General features: G+C 44.6%; 1 protein-coding gene across 1 annotated transcript in view; it reads left to right on the top strand.

Moving 5' to 3' along the window:
* snx7 (sorting nexin 7) overlaps positions 1-3,754 on the top strand; it is a 25,411-nt gene extending 21,657 nt beyond the window's left edge. The window contains 1 exon segment of the mRNA XM_029457938.1: positions 2,609-3,754. The gene's annotated coding sequence lies outside the window, so the exon portion shown is untranslated.
* Positions 3,755-16,106: the final 12,352 nt, after the last annotated feature.

Below are 16,106 nucleotides of genomic sequence, written 5' to 3'. Positions count from 1 at the left end.
ATCAATATTTCAGTCTAAACAGGTGAATTTTCAGTCTGAAGAAGGTGTGAAGACTGTCTGCTGTCCTGACATCAATGGGGAAGTCGTTCCACCATTTTGGAGCCAGGATAGTAAACTGGGTCCCACTCGCGGTGAGGGAGCAGTGAGCCTATTGACCGATGCAGAGCGAAGTGAATGCACTGGGGTGTGTGGTTCAACCATGGCCTGGATGTAGGAAGGGGCTGATCCATTCACAGCACGGTAGGCCAGCACCAGAGTCTTGAAGCAGATTTGGTAGCCAGTGAAGGGAGCGGAGAAGCGGTGTAGTGTGGGAGAACTTGGGTAGATTGAAAACCAGTCGGGCTGCTCGGGCAGCAACGTACATTTCCCCATCGTGGGACTAATAAAGGATTTCTGATTCTGAGGGCAGTCTCAGTTGAGTGGCCTGACTTGAAACCAGATTGGTGCGGATCAAGAAGGTTAAAGGCGATGTTGTGTTTTTTAAAGGTGTGGATGATTGGGGTGCGTCCTGGATGTAGACAGGGGTGCTTGGCCTCATTAAATGTTCATTAAATTCACCCAAAGACTGATTCCTTTAACATTCTGCAGACTTACTAATGGAGACCCAGAGTGTGCCAATTGTTTTGTTTCTCAATGAAAGCAATTATTGCTCCAATGAACCTTCTACTGCATTACTACAAACTTGTATTATGTTATGTCTACTGATATGAAATTGTGCACATAAATCAACAATAGTGAGGCCCTAAATTACCCAGAAGCCTGTGTGTTCACAACATGTGACTCCTTCAGTGTCTCAGACATTAACCTGCCCTCTGCAGGAGACTCCCTCTCTGCACAAGCAGCTGAATAATGTAGCGTGTCCGTTAAGATGCTTCTTCTACAAACACGACGGCGTGTATCTCCCTTCATTTCTTTGAGCCTCTGGGCAGCACATATGGACTAATGGAGAATCCCTCAGGTGGAGAGAGACTCATAATAAAATCTTCATGGCTACAGCGTTGTCCTGGCAGAGAATGAATGTTCTGTTAGCAAAGATAAAGCCAAACATGCTGGTACCGTAACACTTGCTGTGGTGGAGTCAGTCCAATATGGCAGCTCTGAAGGGCCTCTGGAGGCCTGCAGGCGCCTCTCTGTGTAAATGTGCACATGTCTCTCATTATTAATGTATTTAACTATACATGCCCTACTTCTTCTCTGTCTACTGCCAATATGGGCAACGCTTATACACAGTGACAATATACATTTTTATATTTCTCTCCAATCCTGTCTAAAGAAATTCTTTTTGTCTACTTCTAACATCTCTGGGAAGAAATGTATGCCGAATACAGTATGTTTTTATCAACAAAATAAGGAATATCTTTCAGTAACAATGTGATAATATTGCTATGAATAACAATAACTTATTTATAGCTGTGATCTCTCCTTGTCAAACACATAGTATAGTTACATCCCTAGTATCTGTACATTTTCTGTACTGTTCAAAGCAGTCCAAAAGAAGCTTTGTTGATTTTTGTTGATTTAACTACGAGCTGATTTCCATCGGTGTCTCTGTTGTGTTCTTCTTTGTACACACGGCACCGTGTTCCCATTACAGGTCATAACAGAGAGAAATGGTGAAACCCTGATGAAATTAAATTACAAAGAGTCAAGCTGTAACAAAGAGGAATTATCCTCTAACTGTTTTTCATGTTCATATTTCCATCATCTGGTCTGTTAATATTTATATTATATTCATCAGTAACGTCTATGGAGATAAATCAAAGGAAATCTGATGATTATAATAAGTGTCTGATCCTGTGCAGCCATCTTGTTCTCCTCTGACCCACAACGTGTTCTTTACGATGAATCACCACTTCGGTCTCCTGAACACTGACGGCCCCGCTGCTCTTTCTATTTCTGACATCATGAGAGCCGTCCCACGCACTGAGCCCCGAGGCCTGCAGTCAGCGTGACATAATACGACTTAATGACTATCTTATCTCCTACTTTTCATCTTTTCACTCTGACCCTGTGGTGAGGAGTCTGTCCTACCTCCACTTTGTACATCTGAGTTTTTTTTATTTGTCTGAAATCCTTTCATCTTACAAGACAAGTGAGTGTAGATGTACAGCGAGTTACTGAGTCATGACCGCAGAGCTCCGCGGCCGGAGGAGGAGCGGAGAGTCCATCCTCTTCATAATTATAGTTATAGTAAAACAGAATTAGCCCCTTGTTCTTATTGGCTTCAGATGATGACTCAACTAAACAACGCAAGGCATTAGCCATAACAAGATCACCGTGAGGAACAGCGTGGGCCTGTAATTAGTGGCCATACGAAGTACTGCAGGATCATGTTTCACATACACAATCATTAAAAAAACAACACCATGGTGGACTCTTTACTGAGCGTCTGTGTTGGTCACACTCATAGAGAAACAAGCTGGGAACATTACTAGGATCATAAAACACGTGAATCCCTACAAAGAAAATCTTATTTTTAGAAAGTTGTGTTTATTAGATTGCTATTGATAGAAGTGAACAATGAATGATATAAGACATAATATATATATAAGTCTTCAGATAATGTCAACAATTGTCTCTCTTTGTCCTCTGTTCTCTGTGTACGCAGCACTATTCTCGCTGGAGAAACACTCATTAAAGGAGTTCCCACAGGGGCCTGTCATTCATCTGCACCTGCTACATTCAGCCTGCAGACGCTCTCTCTAGGACTCACAGTGAGGGCTTCAGCCTCTGCACATTCCTATCAGCAGCCACCTCTCCGTATGCTCAGGGAAGTAGAAGGGATGAAAGCCGGGGATTCTCTGGAGGTAGATTACCGACAGGGCAGTAAGTAATCAAGCTCCCATTCAGACCCTGCACACTGTGGCAGGATGTGAGAGGGCACTGCTGATGTCTGCTGGATGGAAGGAAAGCCTTGACGTGGGACTCCTAAAAGTCAAATGCAAATGAACGTGATGAAAGTATTGTACTACACACTGAGACTCACACACGCCTGGTTCCTGCATAGCGTGTCCTCAGCTCGCCATGCTGCTGCATGGGAAGCCTTTTTTATGTTTATGGTGATTAAAAGTGTAATCTTAAACATGAACAATTATTTTAGATTTCTTGTTTATTTTATAATATCACCATGTCTATTTCAATTCAGGAGTTTAAGTAAATATTTTTTTAAATTACAAGGTTATTATATTACCTACCTGTATGCCTACCTGTTGTAAGATGAACATATTTTTGGCAGTTAATTTTGTCTGGTGCAACTTGAACTAATATTTTCTAGTATTTTTCTGTCTGCCAGGATCTTTGCATGTTACAAGCACACAGATGGTTTCAGTTTGTGGTGGTTTCTAATCTTGTGCCACCATTTTTCTTTGTCTTTGGTACCGAAGCTGTTTTTCTAAGAAACAAGGGACCTGGAATAAGGCTGCAGGTACAGCGACAAGCCTTCTGCCTGATTTATTAAGTTGCTGTTTATTTTCATTTTGTTGGTACTTTACACTGAGATTGTATATTTCAATGTATATTATAATCTCTGAAATGTAGGGTTGACTTTTGGAGGTGCAACATTTCTTTTTGAGGACTTAGAATAAAGTATGGAGGCTTTATATTACATCTGTATGTTTCCACTATGTGTTGGGGTGTGCGAGCCAAAAGTGACGTCATCATATGTTTTGCGTATAGTACGAAGACTCCACGTTGTGGCGCTGGCTCGTGCATCTCTGAATTTGTGTAAGGCACGACTAATAGAAAGCCTCCTGATCAAAGCAAATAACTTAAATTAAGAAGTAAAATAATTACATAGTATTCACCATTTACATGTCTCAGGATTTCATTTACATGTTTTGCAGCCAAATCAAAGTTTACAGGATATTTAACTTTTCAGCCTTTGTTTCATTACATTTGTTGTTTGTTTCATTACATATGTTTTACTATCGTTGAGCACAAACGCCTTTGAGCGTGATCATAGCTCGAGCACCATGGAGGGTTAGGGAAGGTCGTAGACACTTGAAAGCAAGTCCCGCTCCCCCATTTTCGGGTATTGCGCATCCAACAGTGACAAGCTCGTCCCTGTGCGAACACAGGAAGTGGTAATAAACGACATCAGAAAGTATTTTTTCCTTAACCTCGTGCCCCACTGTGCTCTGTGCGAATAAAACAATGCTTTAGTCAGCGCCACCCAGGGAAAAAATGTGGATACGCTGCTGGAGTCGGACAGCAACTGGATGAGTCTCTGTTTGACTTCTTACAGAGAGAAGAGGAGAGAGGAGATAAGGAGAGGAGATGAGGAGAGGAGATGAGGAGTCAGAAAGGCCACTAGTTGAGTCTCTGTTTGACTTCTTACAGAGAGGGGAAGAGGAGAGGAAGAGAGGAGGATGAGAGGATTACTGAAATAAGTTATAATAATACTTTTGTTTTTACAATTTTAATTGTTGTAGTAAACCGTCTTAAAAGTTAAGATTGAAAGTTTCTTGTGAAGAAGAGATCAGATGGAGGAGCTCGTCATGGACCTTGTGTTAGGGTGGTTTTATGATCTGATTGTTGATTCTGTGATATTTTTCCACTTCACCTGATGGATAGCATGTTAAAAAATGTCCTAAAAAAGTCATAGTACAGCATGTTGAAAAACATGAAAAGAGTCATAGTATGTTATTTCTGATAAAAGTCATAGTATAGTATGTCAAATAAAAATAAATAAAAAGATAGTACATTATGTCATAAAAAAGTCATAGTATAGCATGTTGAAAAACATGAAAAAAGTCATAGTAAAGTTTATCATAATAAAGTCAGAGTATAATGTTGAAAAACATGCCCCAAACAGCAGTTCTGAGTATTCGGCCTTCTTGGAGACCTTGAATGGAGCCCTGCAGAGGCTCCAGTGGGGGACTCTGTAGTCTTGCTGGGAGACTTCAACGCACACGTGGGAAACGATGGAGACACCTAGAGAGGCGTGATTGGGAGGAACGGCCTCCCAGATCTGAACCTGAACGGTCGTTTGTTGTTGGACTTCTGTGCTAGTTATGGAATGGCCATAACAAACACCATGTTCGAACATAAGGATGCTCATAAGTGTACGTGGTACCAGAGCACCCTAGGCCAAAAGTCAATGATCGATTTTGTCATCGTATCATCTGATCTGAGGCCGCATGTTTTGGACACTCTGGTGAAGAGAGGGGCGGAGCTGTTAACTGATCACCATCTGGTGGTGAGTGGAGGGGTTCTGCCGATGGTCGAACCTCTGATCTGATCCTCTGATGAGGAACAATGCAGATTCCATCCTAGTCATGGAACAACGGACCAACTCTTCACTCTCACAAGGATCCTGGGAGTACGCCCATCCGGTCTACATGTGTTTTGTGGATCTGTAGAAGGCGTATGTCTGAGGGCCATCCAATCCCTGTACGCCCAAAGCGAGAGTTGTGTCCAAATACTCTGCAGTAAGTCGGACTCGTTCCCAGTGAATGTTGGCCTCCACCAGGGCTGCGCTTTGTCACCAATCCTGTTTGTGATTTTCATGGACAGGATATCGAGGCGTAGTCGTGGAGGAGAGGAGTTGCAGTTCGGTGGCCTGCGGATCTCATTGCTGCTCATTGCAGATGATGTGGTCCTTATGGCATCATCGGTCTGTGACCTTCAACAGTCACTGGATCGGTTCGCAGCCGAGTGTGAAGCGGTTGGAATGAGGATCAGCACCTCAAAATCTGAGGCCATGGCTCTCAGCAGGAAACCGGTGGAGTGTATGGTAGGGAATAAGCCCTTACCCCAAGTGAAGGAGTTCAAGTGAGGGGACTATGGAGCGAGAGATTGGCCGGAGAATCGGAGCAGCGGGGGCGGTACTGCAGTCGCTTTACTGCACCGTTGTGACAAAAAGAGAGCTGAGCCAGAAGGCAAAGTTCTCGATCTACCGGTCGATCTTCGTTCCTACCCTCACCTATGGTCATGAAGGCTGGGTCATGACCGAAAGAACGAGATTGTGGGTACACGCGGCCGAAATAGGTTTTCTCAGACGGGTGGTTGGCGTCTCCCTTATAGATAGGGTGAGAAGCTCAGCCATCCTTGAGAGACTCGGAGTAGAGCTGCTGCTCCTTTGAGTTGAAAAGAGCCAGTTGAGGTGGTTCGGGCATCTAGTAAGGATACCTCCTGGGCGCCTCCCTAGGGAGGTGTTCCAGGCACGTCCAGCTCGGAGGAGACCCCGGGGAAGACCCAGGACTCGGTGGAGAGATTATATCTCCTCACTGGCCTGGGAACGCCTCGGGATCCCCCAGTCAGAGCTGGAGGATGTGGCCCGGAAAAGTTTGGGGTTCCTTACTGGAGCTGCTGCCCCCCGCGTCCCGACCCCGGAAGTGGTAGACGATGGATGGATGGATGGATTTTTATGTCATAATTTTAGGCCTGTCATAAAAAACTAGTAAGAAAAGTAAAAGAAAAGTATGCAAACCTCCTCTGTGGTATTTCTAGGTACAGTAGAACTTTGAGCATTATGAAAAATAACCAATGATTACTGAATAATTGTGGTTTAAAGGTCAAAGTGATGTGCACTTGTCCCCTGCACTCATTAAAATTTGGGCCAGTATGAGCTTCTACTGGTAGAGCTTCTACTATAACTGATGGCACACAGAAACAGTGTTCCCTGTGCTATGCTTATGAGCATCAAAATGTGCTGGTTATTAACTTCATAATGACAGCATTTTCTCTGGGTAAATGATTCATCTTCTGTGCTGCTGGATACGCAATGAAGCGATTTCGGCAGCGATGCACCGCTCACAGCCAAAGATAAGTAGCAGGAACGGATTAAAGTCATTCATTTCACACACTGCATTATTTCCCTTTCTCTCACTCATGATGACAATGAATTGCCCACATGCTACTGGCAGAGACGGGATCTCAATGAGCCTAAAATGTGGATGTTGTATTAATGTGGAGGCCACGCTGAGCGGTAGGCCTGGGCTGCATTTCACTTCTATCAGTCCTTCACCCCCCGGCTGAGGCGAGGCACATCCCCACCACCTCTCTGCTTCAGAGCTTTACTGAGCTCAGGCCAGCAGCATCCACCCTCCCTTGGTATCAACCAGCAGGCAGCCGAGTGGTTCTCAGCAGCCCTCCAGGGATCAACTATCACAGCACGGCTGTGAACAGTTTGACAGATCTGCAGCAGCACCACCACATCCTTAACTCTTAACGTAGCAGGCTGGGAACGTTGGATCACAAAAGTTGTGTCACTATAACAAAATCTTCAAAGCAATACGTTAAATAACATGTCATGATTTATCAATAGGTCCACAGCCGTCATCAGGTGAGGGTTGTCTCTGGTGTCAGGTGTGAATATGTCTGTTCTGTCAATCTTCTTTCCCTTAGTCTCATCAGTCTTGTTTGTCACAGGTTGTTTAAATGTCCCTGGGGTCGCCGCAGGTCATCTATGTGGCAGTTACTTTGTGCTCATTTGATTAATTACACATTGCTTTGTTAATATGCACCTCTAAAGCACAACGTAAAATTGAAATAGTAAAGTGACTCCTGCATTGACCCAATCTTGAGACCCTGTCTACAGAGGTCGTCTGTAAATGTAGTTTTTATACTTTTAATATTTCAGTCCATGTTTTGCTTACAAGGTAAACACATGTATGTTTCAACACAATAAGACAAAGTGGGGGAGGTATGTCTAGAAACACTGCTGGTGTCTAGAGAAGAAGAGTGTGAGGGGCTCAACTAACCGGCTAATGTGACCATAACAATGTTGTTCACCCTAACTTTGCACAGTTGAAGCAATTTGATATTTCCAGAAATTTACTGTGAAGAAAATAATATAAATGATAAACTTACTCAGTGAGTACATGGAGAGCTCACTGTGACAAACGTATTCTTATTCTTATAATCATTGTTATTATCACTATTATTATTATTATTATCACTATTTTTATCATCATTATTAATATCATAATTATTATTATCAAATATTATCATTATATTTATTATCATCATATCATCATATTAATAAAAACAATAACAGTAACAAAGCAAACTGAGCAGCGTGTTGACTGTGCACTGCTGTAAACATTTAACACAAATAACACAACACACCGCAGAGACTCATGACGTTCACACTGCAGAGACTCATGACGTCCACACTGCAGAGACTCATGACGTCCACACTGCAGAGACTTGTCGTCCACACTGCAGAGACTCGTGACGTCCACACTACAGAAACTCGTGTCGTCCACACTGCAGAGACTCATGATGTTCACACTGCAGAGACTCATGACATCCACACTGCAGAGACATGACTTTCACACTGCAGAGACTCATGACGTCCACACTGCAGAGACTCATGACGTCCACACTGCAGAGACTCGTCGTCCACACTGCAGAGACTTGTCGTCCACACTGCAGAGACTCGTGACGTCCACACTACAGAAACTCGTGTCGTCCACACTGCAGAGACTCATGATGTTCACACTGCAGAGACTCATGACATCCACACTGCAGAGACATGACTTTCACACTGCAGAGACTCATGACGTCCACACTGCAGAGACTCATGACGTCCACACTGCAGAGACTCGTCGTCCACACTGCAGAGACTCGTGACATCCACACTGCAGAAACTCGTGACGTCCACACTGCAGAGACTCATGACGTTCACACTGCAGAGACTCATGACGTCCACACTGCAGAGACATGACATTCACACTGCAGAGACTCATGACGTCCACACTGCAGACTCGTGACGTCCACACTGCAGAGACTCATGACGTCCACGCTGCGGAGACTCATGACGTTCACACTGCAGAGAGACATGACGTTCACGCTGCAGAGACTCATGACGTCCACGCTGCAGAGACTCATGACGTTCACACTGCAGAGACATGACGTCCACACCGCAGAGACTCATGATGTCCACACTGCAGAGACATGACGTCCACACCGCAGAGACTCATGATGTCCACACCGCAGAGACTCATGACGTCCACACTGCAGAGACTCATGACGCCCACTGCAGAGACTCATGATGGTCACATTGTAGAGACTCATGATGCTCACACTGTAGAGACTCATGACGCTCACACTGCAGAGACTCGTGACGTCCACACTGCAGAGACTCATGACGCTCACACTGCAGAGACTCATGACGTTCACATTGCAGAGAGACATGATGTTCACACCGCAGAGACTCATGACGTCCACACTGCAGACTCGTGACGTCCACACTGCAGAGACTCATGACGTCCACACTGCAGAGACGCATGGCTCTCATACTGCAGAGACTCATGATGCTCACACTGTAGAGACTCATGACGTCCACACCGCAGAGACTCGTGACGTCCACGCTTCAGAGACGCATGACCCTCATACTGCAGAGACTCATGACGCTCACACTGCAGACTCATGACGTCCACACTGCAGAGACTCATGACGCCCACTGCAGAGACTCATGATGCTCACACTGCAGAGACTCATGACGCTCACACTGCAGACTCATGACGTCCACACTGCAGAGACTCATGACGCCCACTGCAGAGACTCATGACGTCCACGCTGCAAAGACTCATGACGTTCACACTGCAGAGAGACATGACGTTCACACTGCAGAGAGACATGACGTTCACGCCGCAGAGACTCATGATGTCCACACCGCAGAGACTCATGATGCTCACACTGTAGAGACTCATGACGTTCACACTGCAGAGACTCGTGACGTCCACGCTGCAGAGACTCATGACGTTCACACGGCAGAGAGACATGACGTTCACACCGCAGAGACTAATGACGTCCACACCGCAGAGACTCGTGACGTCCACGCTGCAGAGACGCATGACCCTCATACTGCAGAGACTCATGACGCTCACACTGCAGACTCATGACGTCCACACTGCAGAGACTCATGACGTCCACATTGCAGACACATGACGTCCACACCGCAGAGACTCATGATGTCCACACTGCAGAGACGCATGACCCTCATACTGCAGAGACTCATGATGCTTACACTGTAGAGACTCATGATGCTCACACTATAGAGACTCATGACGCTCACACTGCAGAGACTCGTTACGTCCATACTGCAGAGACTCATGACGCTCACACTGCAGAGACTCATGACATTCACACTGCAGAGAGACATGATGTTCACACCGCAGAGACTCATGACGTCCACACTGCAGACTCGTGACGTCCACACTGCAGAGACTCATGACGTCCACGCTGCAGAGACTCATGACGTTCACACTGCAGAGACATGACGTTCACGCTGCAGAGAGACATGACGTTCACGCTGCAGACTCATGACGTCCACACTGCAGACTCGTGACGTCCACGCTGCAGAGACTCATGACGTTCACACTGCAGAGAGACATGACGTTCACACCGCAGAGACTCATGACGTCCACACTGCAGAGACTCATGACGTTCACACTGCAGAGACATGACGTTCACGCTGCAGAGAGACATGACGTTCACGCTGCAGACTCATGACGTCCACACTGCAGACTCGTGACGTCCACGCTGCAGAGACTCATGACGTTCACACTGCAGAGAGACATGACGTTCACACCGCAGAGACTCATGACGTCCACACTGCAGAGACTCATGACTTTCACACTGCAGAGACTCATGACGCCCACTGCAGAGACTCATGACGCTCACACTGTAGAGACTCATGATGCTCACACTGTAGAGACTCATGACGCTCACACTGCAGAGACTCATGACGTTCACACCGCAGAGACTCATGACGTCCACACTGCAGAGAGACATGACGTTCACGCTTCAGAGAGACATGACATTCACGCTGCAGAGACTCATGACGTCCACACCGCAGAGACATGACGTCCACACCGTAGAGACTCATGATGTCCACACTGCAGAGACGCATGACCCTCATACTGCAGAGACTCATGACGCTCACACTGCAGACTCATGACGTCCACACTGCAGAGACGCATGACCCTCATACTGCAGAGACTCATGACGCTCACACTGCAGACTCATGACGTCCACTGCAGAGACTCATGACGCTCACACTGAAGAGACTCATGACGTCCATACTGCAGAGACATGACGTCCACACCGCAGAGACTCATGATGTCCACACCGCAGAGACTCATGATGTCCACACCGCAGAGACTCATGATGTCTACACTGCAGAGACTCATGACGTCCACACTGCAGAGACTCATGACGCTCACACTGCAGACTAATGACGTCCACACTGCAGAGACTCATGACGCCCACTGCAGAGACTCATGATGCTCACACTGCAGAGACTCATGACGCTCACACTGCAGAGACTCATGACGCTCACACTGCAGACTAATGACGTCCACACTGCAGAGACTCATGACGCCCACTGCAGAGACTCATGATGCTCACACTGTAGAGACTCATGACGCTCACACTGCAGAGACTCGTGACGTCCACGCTGCAGAGAGACATGACGTTCACACCGCAGAGACTCATGACGTCCACACTGCAGAGACGCATGACCCTCATACTGCAGAGACTCATGACGCTCACACTGCAGACTCATGACGTCCACACTGCAGAGATGCATGACCCTCATACTGCAGAGACTCATGACGCTCACACTGCAGACTCATGACGTCCACACTGCAGAGACGCATGACCCTCATACTGCAGAGACTCATGACGCTCACACTGCAGACTCATGACGTCCACTGCAGAGACTCATGATGCTCACACTGCAGAGACTCATGACGCTCACACTGCAGACTCATGACGTCCACTGCAGAGACTCATGATGCTCACACTGAAGAGACTCATGACGTCCATACTGCAGAGACATGACGTCCACACCGCAGAGACTCATGATGTCCACACCGCAGAGACTCATGATGTCTACACTGCAGAGACTCATGACGTCAACACTGCAGAGACTCATGACGCTCACACTGCAGACTAATGACGTCCACACTGCAGAGACTCATGACGCTTACACTGTAGAGACTCATGACGCTCACACTGTAGAGACTCATGACGCTCACACTGTAGAGACTCATGATGCTCACACTGTAGAGACTCATAATGCTCACACTGTAGAGACTCATAATGCTCACACTGTAGAGACTCATGACGCTCACACTGCAGAGACTCGTGACGCTCACACTGCAGAGACTCATGACGTTCACACCGCAGAGACTCATGACGTCCACACTGCAGAGAGACATGACGTTCACGCTGCAGAGAGACATGACGTTCACGCTGCAGAGACTCATGACGTCCACACCGCAGAGACTCATGATGTCCACACTGCAGAGACGCATGACCCTCATACTGCAGACTAATGATGTCCACACCGCAGAGACTCATGACGTCCACACCGCAGAGACTCATGACGTCCACACTGCAGAGACATGACGTCCACACCGCAGAGACTCATGATGTCCACACTGCAGAGACGCATGACCCTCATACTGCAGAGACTCATGACGCTCACACTGCAGACTAATGACGTCCACACCGCAGAGACTCATGATGTCCACACTGCAGAGACTCATGACGTCCACATTGCAGAGACATGACGTCCACACCGCAGAGACTCATGATGTCCACACTGCAGAGACGCATGACCCTCATACTGCAGAGACTCATGACGCTCACACTGCAGACTAATGACGTCCACACTGCAGAGACTCATGACGCCCACTGCAGAGACTCATGATGCTTACACTGTAGAGACTCATGATGCTCACACTGTAGAGACTCATGACGCTCACACTGCAGAGACTCGTTACGTCCATACTGCAGAGACTCATGACGCTCACACTGCAGAGACTCATGACATTCACACTGCAGAGAGACATGATGTTCACACCGCAGAGACTCATGACGTCCACGCTGCAGAGACTCATGACGTTCACACTGCAGAGACATGACGTTCACGCTGCAGAGAGACATGACGTTCACGCTGCAGACTCATGACGTCCACACTGCAGAGAGACATGATGTTCACACCGCAGAGACTCATGACGTCCACGCTGCAGAGACTCATGACGTTCACACTGCAGAGAGACATGACGTTCACACCGCAGAGACTCATGACGTCCACACTGCAGAGAGACATGACGTTCACGCTGCAGAGAGACATGACGTCCACACCGCAGAGACATGACGTCCACACCGTAGAGACTCATGATGTCCACACTGCAGAGACGCATGACCCTCATACTGCAGAGACTCATGACGCTCACACTGCAGACTAATGACGTCCACACTGCAGAGACTCATGAAGCCCACTGCAGAGACTCATGATGCTTACACTGTAGAGACTCATGATGCTCAAACTGCAGAGACTCATGACGCTCACACTGCAGAGACTCATGACATTCACACTGCAGAGAGACATGATGTTCACACCGCAGAGACTCATGACGTCCACACTGCAGACTCGTGACGTCCACACTGCAGAGACTCATGACGTCCACGCTGCAGAGACTCATGACGTTCACACTGCAGAGACATGACGTTCACGCTGCAGAGAGACATGACGTTCACGGTGCAGACTCATGACGTCCACACTGCAGAGAGACATGATGTTCACACCGCAGAGACTCATGACGTCCACACTGCAGACTCGTGACGTCCACGTTGCAGAGACTCATGACGTTCACACTGCAAAGAGACATGACGTTCACACCGCAGAGACTCATGACGTCCACACTGCAGAGAGACATAACGTTCACGCTGCAGAGAGACATGACGTCCACACCGCAGAGACATGACGTCCACACCGTAGAGACTCATGACGTCCACACTGCAGAGACGCATGACCCTCATACTGCAGAGACTCATGACGCTCACACTGCAGACTCATGACGTCCACTGCAGAGACTCATGACGCTTACACTGAAGAGACTCATGACGTCCATACTGCAGAGACTGATTCATGACGCTCACGCTAGAGACTCATGACGTCCACACTGCAGAGACATGACGTCCATACTAGCTCTAAAACTAGCTCATCGTTAGCTTCATAACAAGCATGTTCAGTGCTATTGTTACACTATTAGTAATCACATTGTCTGTGGCTCATTGTTTTATTTGTATTTGATTTACAGTTTTAGTTATATTTATCTTTGCTGTACACGCCCACACCAATCATCTATATTTATGATATTAAAGGTCCACTGTAATATAACATTAAAATACACAAATTCAAGTCAATTCCTTGATGTTGTATGTGGTGTTGACACTTTATTTATTCAGATATTCAGGTATATACTGTAGGATACAGAGCGCTTTAAAACCTCAGGGAATGAGACACTTTCTGGAGACCAATGTTTGACCCTTTCAATGTTTTTTATTCAAAGGCTGTACATTTCTTATTCTCTACAGTGTAAAAGGGCACAATTTAAACTCAAGTTCAAAAGAAGGGAGATTGAAAAATAAATATGAATAATATAAAAAAAGAAATAGAAGTAGAAATAGAAGAAAAGCAACAACATCCAAACAAAATGTTCCACTAGAAGCAAAGAAAGCACGTGACTGTGTGGGTAAAGGTTTATAAAAGTTTGTAATGTATGTCTCAGAACAAGATGAGGAATATACCGCAGGGAACATAAATATATAAAATATCAACATAATCAACGTGAAGGTCACAATTTACTAAACAGAGTATAAAATGTAACCATAATTCTGAACAATAACATGAAATATACCTCATTTGAGTAAAATTACATAAAGAAGCAATACCAGCTATGTGAGGAATAAAAGAGACATTTATAGTGAACAATCACACAGTGCACAGTCATAAGAAAATAGACAGCAGTACATTACATATGACCCAAAGGATATCTATATATATATAGATCTATATATCTATATCTATATATAGATCTATATATCTATAGATACATATATATATATATCTATACACATATATATATATATATATATATATATATATATATATATATATATATATACACATATATATATATATCTATTTATATCTATATGTATATATTTATATATATATATATATATCTATATGTATATATATATATATATATATATATATATGTGTATATATATACATATATATCTATACACATATAGATATATATATCTATTTATATCTATATGTATATATTTATATATATCTATATGTATATATATATATATACATATATATCTATATGTATATATATATATCTATATGTATATATATGTATATATATATGTATATATATATATGTATATATATGTATATATATATATATATATATATATATATATATATATATATATATATATATATATATATATATATATATATATATATATATATATTTATATATATGTATATATATATATATATATATATATATATATATATATATCTATATATATATATTTATATATATGTATATATATATATATATATATATATATATATATATACTTTAAATGTCCTTTAAATATACTAGGATAGTGTAGTTGCTCTTGCGAAGCACATACGAACAGATTTTGTTTTGAGTCCTGAATATTCTGTGTGATGTTTGTTTTAAAGCAGCATCGACATGGTGGCCATTTCATTACAGCTTCAGTTAAAGTGCTGCTGTTTGCATGTTCCTGTCTGGAGTCCTTATTCAGAAGTGCTTCAGTGATTCTTACAAAAATATATCTTTGAAGGGGCAATGAGATGAGACCTTCTCTCCTGATGGGGGAGAAAGCCTGACATGTTATTGCTACAAAGACTTAACACACAGCAGGGACGGGACTTTGATTCAATGCAAATATACAATATCCGTGTGAATTTATCACAAGCATCAATGTTAAAAAGGACAGTAAATGATGAACCAGTTAAAGCTGCACTCATTCATTTTTGGCCACCATGGGGCAGAGAAACCCCTCAAAACATTATTACAACATCCCGTTTCCTTTGAGCTCTGCTTTGGTCTCCACCAGCTCCCCACAGAAACATCTGCTCTTCAGCTGCTCAACGTCTGTTAGTCATTTATTACAAATGTCTGAAGACATGACTATTAACAGCCAGTGATGTTTGAAAACCCAGCAGAATATAAAGTGAAGATGTTAAACAGTTGTGACGAAAAGAGAGCTGAGCCAGATGGCAAAGCTCTCCATCTACCGGCGGATCT

The sequence above is a fragment of the Cottoperca gobio genome, chromosome 20 (assembly GCF_900634415.1).
Source record: "Cottoperca gobio chromosome 20, fCotGob3.1, whole genome shotgun sequence".
Classification (NCBI taxonomy): Eukaryota; Metazoa; Chordata; class Actinopteri; order Perciformes; family Bovichtidae; genus Cottoperca; species Cottoperca gobio.
Note: the sequence above shows the minus strand (reverse complement) of the source record. Positions and strands in the feature narration are given on the sequence as shown.